Source organism: Periplaneta americana, chromosome 11 (assembly GCF_040183065.1).
Source record: "Periplaneta americana isolate PAMFEO1 chromosome 11, P.americana_PAMFEO1_priV1, whole genome shotgun sequence".
Lineage (NCBI taxonomy): Eukaryota > Metazoa > Arthropoda > Insecta > Blattodea > Blattidae > Periplaneta > Periplaneta americana.
The window spans coordinates 71,679,266-71,685,892 of NC_091127.1; the positions used below are offsets into that span (position 1 = coordinate 71,679,266).

At 38.7% G+C, this 6,627-nt stretch overlaps 1 pseudogene; it reads right to left on the reverse strand.

Moving 5' to 3' along the window:
- Window positions 1-1,451: 1,451 nt before the first annotated feature.
- LOC138708526 (uncharacterized) lies at window positions 1,452-2,684 on the reverse strand (annotated as a pseudogene).
- Window positions 2,685-6,627: the final 3,943 nt, after the last annotated feature.

Here is a 6,627-nt window from a genome sequence, read left to right on the forward strand (position 1 = left end):
GTGGGATTCCATCAATTCCGGGTGTTCTTGAGCGCTTACCTTGACAAAGCGCTGTGTAAACTTCTTCTTTAGTGACCGGCTGTTCAAGCAATAGGTTTTCTTCTTCCGATACAGTAGCGATCTGACTGAATCAAAATATCGTAGAGAAGTTGAATTGTGGGATTTTTCTTGAAAAATATTGCTAAAATGCAACAGAAAAGCGTTACTTATGTCATGTTGTGTAGTATAGTGTTGGCCTGTATTGTCTTGAATTTTCCTGATCATGGTAGAGCGTTTTCTTTTATGCGTCCGTATAAGATGGAAGAGGTTGATTCTTTCGTCTGTTATGGGATGGATTAGTCCGCTTCGAATTTTTAAGCTCTCCATTCGCTGTCTAAAAATTCCCAAAATTTTAGCTTTATATTTGTTGAGTTGAGTGCGTCGTTCTGAGTGTGATATGGAACTATGATGCAAGTCGAGCAGGCATTGATGATAGAAATTAAGATTATGTTCATCGGCATGATATTGAAGATAAGTTTGTCTTTTAAAATAATTCTTTAATTGGGATTTAATAAAATATTCCCACCAATTTACTACATCATGATATTCGGATTTCTTCTTCGACCATTCAGTCCACAACTGCTGTAGTTCTTCCATTACTTGTGGGCTTTGAAGACACTTTGTGTTCATTTTCCAATAGGGACGTCCAAATATCAAAAACGACATATTCATTTCAATATGCATTATGACCGCTGAGTGATCAGAAAAGGCTACAGGAGTGATCTTAATTCGTCGAATGTTTGGAGCTATTGACCGATGGACATAAAAACGATCTAATCTAGCAGCAGAATTACTAGACACATACGTATAACCAACATCATTATGCTTCATTAACCAGGCGTCACTCATTTGTAGTCCTGTCACCAAACGCTGCAGTGTATTGCTAGATCGGTACTCTCCCGTACAATCTTGCGGACGGAGTACACAGTTAAAATCCCCTCCAAACACATAAGCATCATTCAGGGAACGCATGAGATAAGGAACATCCGTTTGAAAAAATTCATTCCTCTCTTGCCGTTTATTGCTACCTGAAGGAGCATAAATATTGACAAAACCATAACCATTGAAACGTCCACAAATACCTCTACCAGAGGGAAGTTGTACAACTGACTGTAAATTAATTTCAGCTCTGGTAATGAGAGCTGTGCCCAACCGAGAAGTACCTAGATTCACATATGATGTATAATTATATAAGGACGAAAAATCTGCAGTGGATACCTCTTGAAGGAAAAGAATATCAACATCATGCTCTACTAAAAAACGTTTCAATGCATAAAGTTTTGTGGGCGAGGAGTTATTATTGAAATTCACAGTGGCAATACTTACAGTGATGGTCATCACGTTAGCCAATAGCAGAACAAACTTCAACAACATGTTGCACAATGCACGACGAGTAATCGTCGGTCAAAGATCTAGTCAACTGGACGTAATAGTGGAAATCCTAGTTTACTGCCTTCTCCTTTGTAAGGGTGCGAACGATGCTTTGGAGAATTACGGCTTTTAGCCAATTTCTTTACACCAATCTCTTGTGACGAGGACTTGTTTGTCGATCCAAGATCTTGCTCTTCTTGTTGCATTGCTTCGTTCCAATCCTCTGGAACTGATGCTGTTGCTCGCAGAGTTTCTTCAGGATCCTTTGAATCACCTGTAATAACCGGAACAACAACGTCGACAGGATTCTTCTGCCCATTGGCAGAACACTCACCAGTGTCAGAAGATTCCATTGCTTTATACTTTTTCACTGGTTGCACGTGAAGAATCTCGGATACGTCATCTGCTGAATCTGTTTCCGAGTCACCCTGTTCTATCGTCATAGTCACCGTCTTATCAGCCACTGCACTACTCTTTTGCGTTATTGATTTCTTTTGCAATGAATTACTCTCTTGCACTAATTTTGTATCAGAAGTACCAGTAGATGGTTGTTTTTCGAATAAACTATCAGTCCCATTTTCAGATGAAACACTAGTCATAGTAGTAGTTGTCGCTGCTGTAGAAACACTAGGGGAAGGGATCAAGTCACTCAGTGTAAGACGTGTTCGAGATTGTACCGTCACAGGCGCTTTTATATTCCTATTAGGACACGCTTACCGTATATGAGCTGTACTTCCACAAGAAAAACACGTAAGTTCCTGCCCAGGGTAAGTTACATAGGCTTCGTGACCGGCTATGACAATCGACGAAGGTATGACCTTGTTTAGTACCATGTGTGTAATGCGTATACCGGTATAGACATTATATCGAAATTTTGATGACCACTTTTCATTTTCTATATGTTGCACTTTCCCATAGTTCTGTAGCACGTTTCGTACTCTTTCATTGGACACTTCCGGTGGTATGTTGAGCACTCGTACCATAACGACTTCTTCGTCTGCAGGGGTTATGTTGACTGTTACATTATCTCCATTCATAAGTTTAACGGATGATGATCCAGTATGTTGTTGTAGGTAATGTTCGTAACTAATTTTATTTGTAAGTTTAATATACGCTGCATTTTGTTTCCCTACTAACTGAATCGCTTGTATTTCCGTATCTTTGATACGTAACCCTTCTTCTATCCATCTATGTATGTCAAATGCTGTCGGACGCGTTTCCTCTTTATTAAATATTGCTTTTAAAGTATTTTCCCTTTTAACTGCACTATTCATGATTCACCACAAGGTTTCGAAACAAACGCACAATGTAACACTCACGCACGGACTACGTACGACACACGATGTTACCTGCTCGGCTGTCGCCGGCAAACTGAGGTTGGTGCGTAGCGTTTTTGTTTCGGGTGTTGGTACTCCGATTGCTATGGGTTTATTTATAGATTGCCATTCTTTCTTCGAAGTTCAATTGTTGTGCTTGAGTTTATATATTGAAGTTTTCATTTTTGCAGATTGTGAGTGGAGCCGTGGACGTTAGAATATGAATTGTCAAGTGGAGGAAGTGGAACATATCCGACATATTCTTCTTTTTGAATTCAATAGAGGCGGCCAAAAACATTTGCATTTGCATCGGAGAGAGCACTGCAAGAGTATGAGTTTCTCAATTTAAGGAGGGTCGTTTTGACATTAGTGACACTGGAAGTTTAGGAAGACTTTCGGGGTTTGATGAAGACTGTTTAAACACATTAATCCACAATGATCCACGTCAGTGTACCTCAGAAGTGTCAAATGAGTTGAACTGTGACTATTCCATCATCGTGCGACATTTGCATTCAGTCGGCAAGGTAAAAAAATCAGTTTATGTGTACAGCACGCTCTAAGCCAAAACCACAAAAATCAACGGGTGGCCATATATACATCTTTGCATGCCCGTCATTGATTGGCTCGTGAGTAATATCGAACTTTCCTATCCAATATCGTTACTGGTGACGAGAAATGGTGTAGTTATGCTAACATAGGGAAAATAAAGGAATGGTTGAGCCCGAACAAAAAAGCAACTCCCCGTACAAAGAAAAGCGCGCGTCCACAAAAGATAATGTTATGAATCTGATGAAACTGCGAATTGCTTCTCCTGGTGTAACTATTATTGCCGACATTTATTGCCACCAACTGAGATGTCTTGCACACGCAATCCAAGAAAAACGACCAACAAGATTGCGTGAAGTGATGCTACACCACGATGACGCTAGTCCGCATTCGGCTAACCTGACACAAAACACTATCCAGGAGTTGGATTGGGACGTCATTCCTCACCCATCTTATTCACCTGATCTTGCGCCCTCAGATTTCTCGATGAAAAAGCGCTACGAACATGGCTTGACGACTTCTTTAACTCAAAACCACGCGATTTCTACAGGCATGGAATCGGAAAACTACTCCAGCATTGGCAGACTGTTGTAAATAGTGAAGGAGAATATATTGTTGAAAATTAACTTCTCTCTTATGTGTATCTGATGTGTTTAATAAACTTTGGAAAAAACGCTACGAACTTCTACATCAGCTCAATACTTGGTTGACACATTATTTCATAAAAGTACATAGCCTACTCTTAATCAACAATAAAATAATCAGGCAGGTGTACCAAAAGACATCATTAAATTAATTTTTACCGGAGGTCAACGCTGTCATTCAATATTATTTTTATTAAGTTTATTTTTACACGCTTTAACAACTGTGGGTCCATACCTGTGGAATAACGGTTAGCGCGTCTGGCTGCGAAACCAGTGGTCCGAGTTTGGTTCCCAGTCGGGGAAAGTTATCTAGTTGAGATTTTTCCGGGGTTTTCCCTCAATCCAATATGAGCAAATACTGGATAACTTTCGGTGTTGGACCCCAGACTCATTTCACCGGCATTATCACCTTCATCTCATTCAGACGCTAAATAACCTAAGATGTTGATACAGCGTCGTAATGTAACCTACTAAAATAACAAAATAAAAAAAACATCTGTGGCCATATTGCGTGTTTAGAATCTGTGGTTATAGGCCTACCTATAGTCTGTTGTTATTAGTGTTGAGTTCCTGTCTCTATCTCCATGTGTTGTAGATGGTTTATGTTCATGTAATTGATTTTATATTTTGATTAATGTTTATGATATTGGTAGCAGAGGCGGTGACGAATCATACGAGTATTATGTGAATTTCCAATCCTTCGTTTGCATTTGTGACTGAGAGAAAAATATGACAAACTCCAGTCAAATTGGTCCACCACGGGGATTAAAAGTCATTGTTACGCATTACAATATAAATAAATGAAATAATTATTAAATAGTGGATCGATGAATAATTAATTAATTTAATTACTGTAGTTCGTAAATTAATAAATAAATTAATTAATTTATTAAATAAAAGAGATAAATTCACAGATATTCAAAACACAATTTTGATAATTAAATAAATGCACAGTAATTATCTTTTTTCTGACAGGTTCTATAATTGGCTTTTCTTACATCTCGAGCATATTTAAATTCTTGATCTACAAAGGGCTTGAAATTTCTTTGATATTCCCTAAAGTAGGCTATTACTTTTATATCACTTCTTGCTGACAATTATACCTGCCTTTCACAGTATACACTTCATAGTCATCACCATTTGGTTTTCTCAAGAATAATCTCACGAGAGGTTTTGATTTATCTAGAGAAAATCAAAACTCGAGTGAGATTTAATTGACTATTACACGATTAGAAAAAAGTATATAAAGATTAATTGAAATAAAGTACTCTAATACAATAAAATATTAACTTAATAAAATGCTATTTCACTAATGTTGGCTTCACCAAAACGTTTGAACGTAGCCGCCATTTCCAGTTGACTGCCTATGCGATAAGCAAATGACGATCATAAAGCATGTTTTATAGTACCGTAATGAATTTTTGGTTTGAAATGTTGGCAAACAAAGAAACAAATGGTAGGGAGGTAATAAAAACAGAAGAAAGTATATATAAAGATTAGAAGAAATAAATTACTCTAATACAATAAAATATTGACTTACTAAAATTCTATGTCACTAATGTTACCTTCACCAAAACGTTTGAACGGAGCCGCTATTTTCACTCGACTATCTATGCGGGAAACAAATTACATTTATTGCTCACACAATGTTTGCACTTATTTATCTAACATTCTCTATAGTATAGTAGTAGACCTACACTCCACACTTTGTACAAGAACCGCCATTGAGACACAGAAAAGATGATCACCATAACCATTTAGGATTTATAAACTGAAGTCTGTTCCGAGCTGACATTTCCCTTCCTTCTTTCCTAGGCTTTTGTGAGACTTAAGAGTTTCCTCCTGGTGCGGTACCAGCGCATCGAGGAGTAAGTTGCCCGATAGGGCTGCTGTTTTTAGTCCTCACAGCCTGCCTTTCTGTGTATTATCCCCCGCAGATAGAGTCGACCCGTCCACCATTAGCCGTTAGGGTCTTTACCCCAGTTACTAAGGCATGGATTGTAGATGGTATTACCGTTTTTCAGCCATTAGAGACGCTTATATTAGGCAGCTACCACCATTCTGGTAGTTTACCATAACCCTCCCTCTCTCGTTAGTTCACCGACCGGAGACGCCGAAGGATTTGGTTTACCACAACCTTCCCACGAGTTACTCGGTTTAACAGGGTCCACCAGCGAGAAAGTGAGAGTGGAGTTGGGGCAGAGGGGCTAAGAAGTATTCACATGCAAGATACATTGTAATCGATCGTTTCATAACCCTTGAACCTCGAAAAATCATAAAACTAGTAAATACTTATGAGGGTCGGCTCATAGTAATTACTAGTAGTTGGTTAGAAGCGTGGCTGCCTAATTAAAAAAGATTTACTGTTTGAACTTGATAAAAGATGACCCAATTTCATAGACTTCTTAGCTTCAAAAGCGTAAATAATCATTACATCTGCTACGGTAGATTCTCCTCTTTAGCTCATGCAGAATATCGGATCGAGATGGCGTATAGACGATGACTCAGAAAAGGTCCGGAGATCGAGGTGGACAGTGATGTAAAGCATGTATATAAGCATTACACCCGCTACAGTGTAGATTCTCTTCTTCAGCTCATAGAGATCTGCGGGTACAAGTGGCGCATAGACTATGTCTTCTATCGTAGCCTCACACAAAAGGAAATTGAACGGTTTTAGGTCTGGAGATCAAGGTGGACAAAGGTGTAGGGCT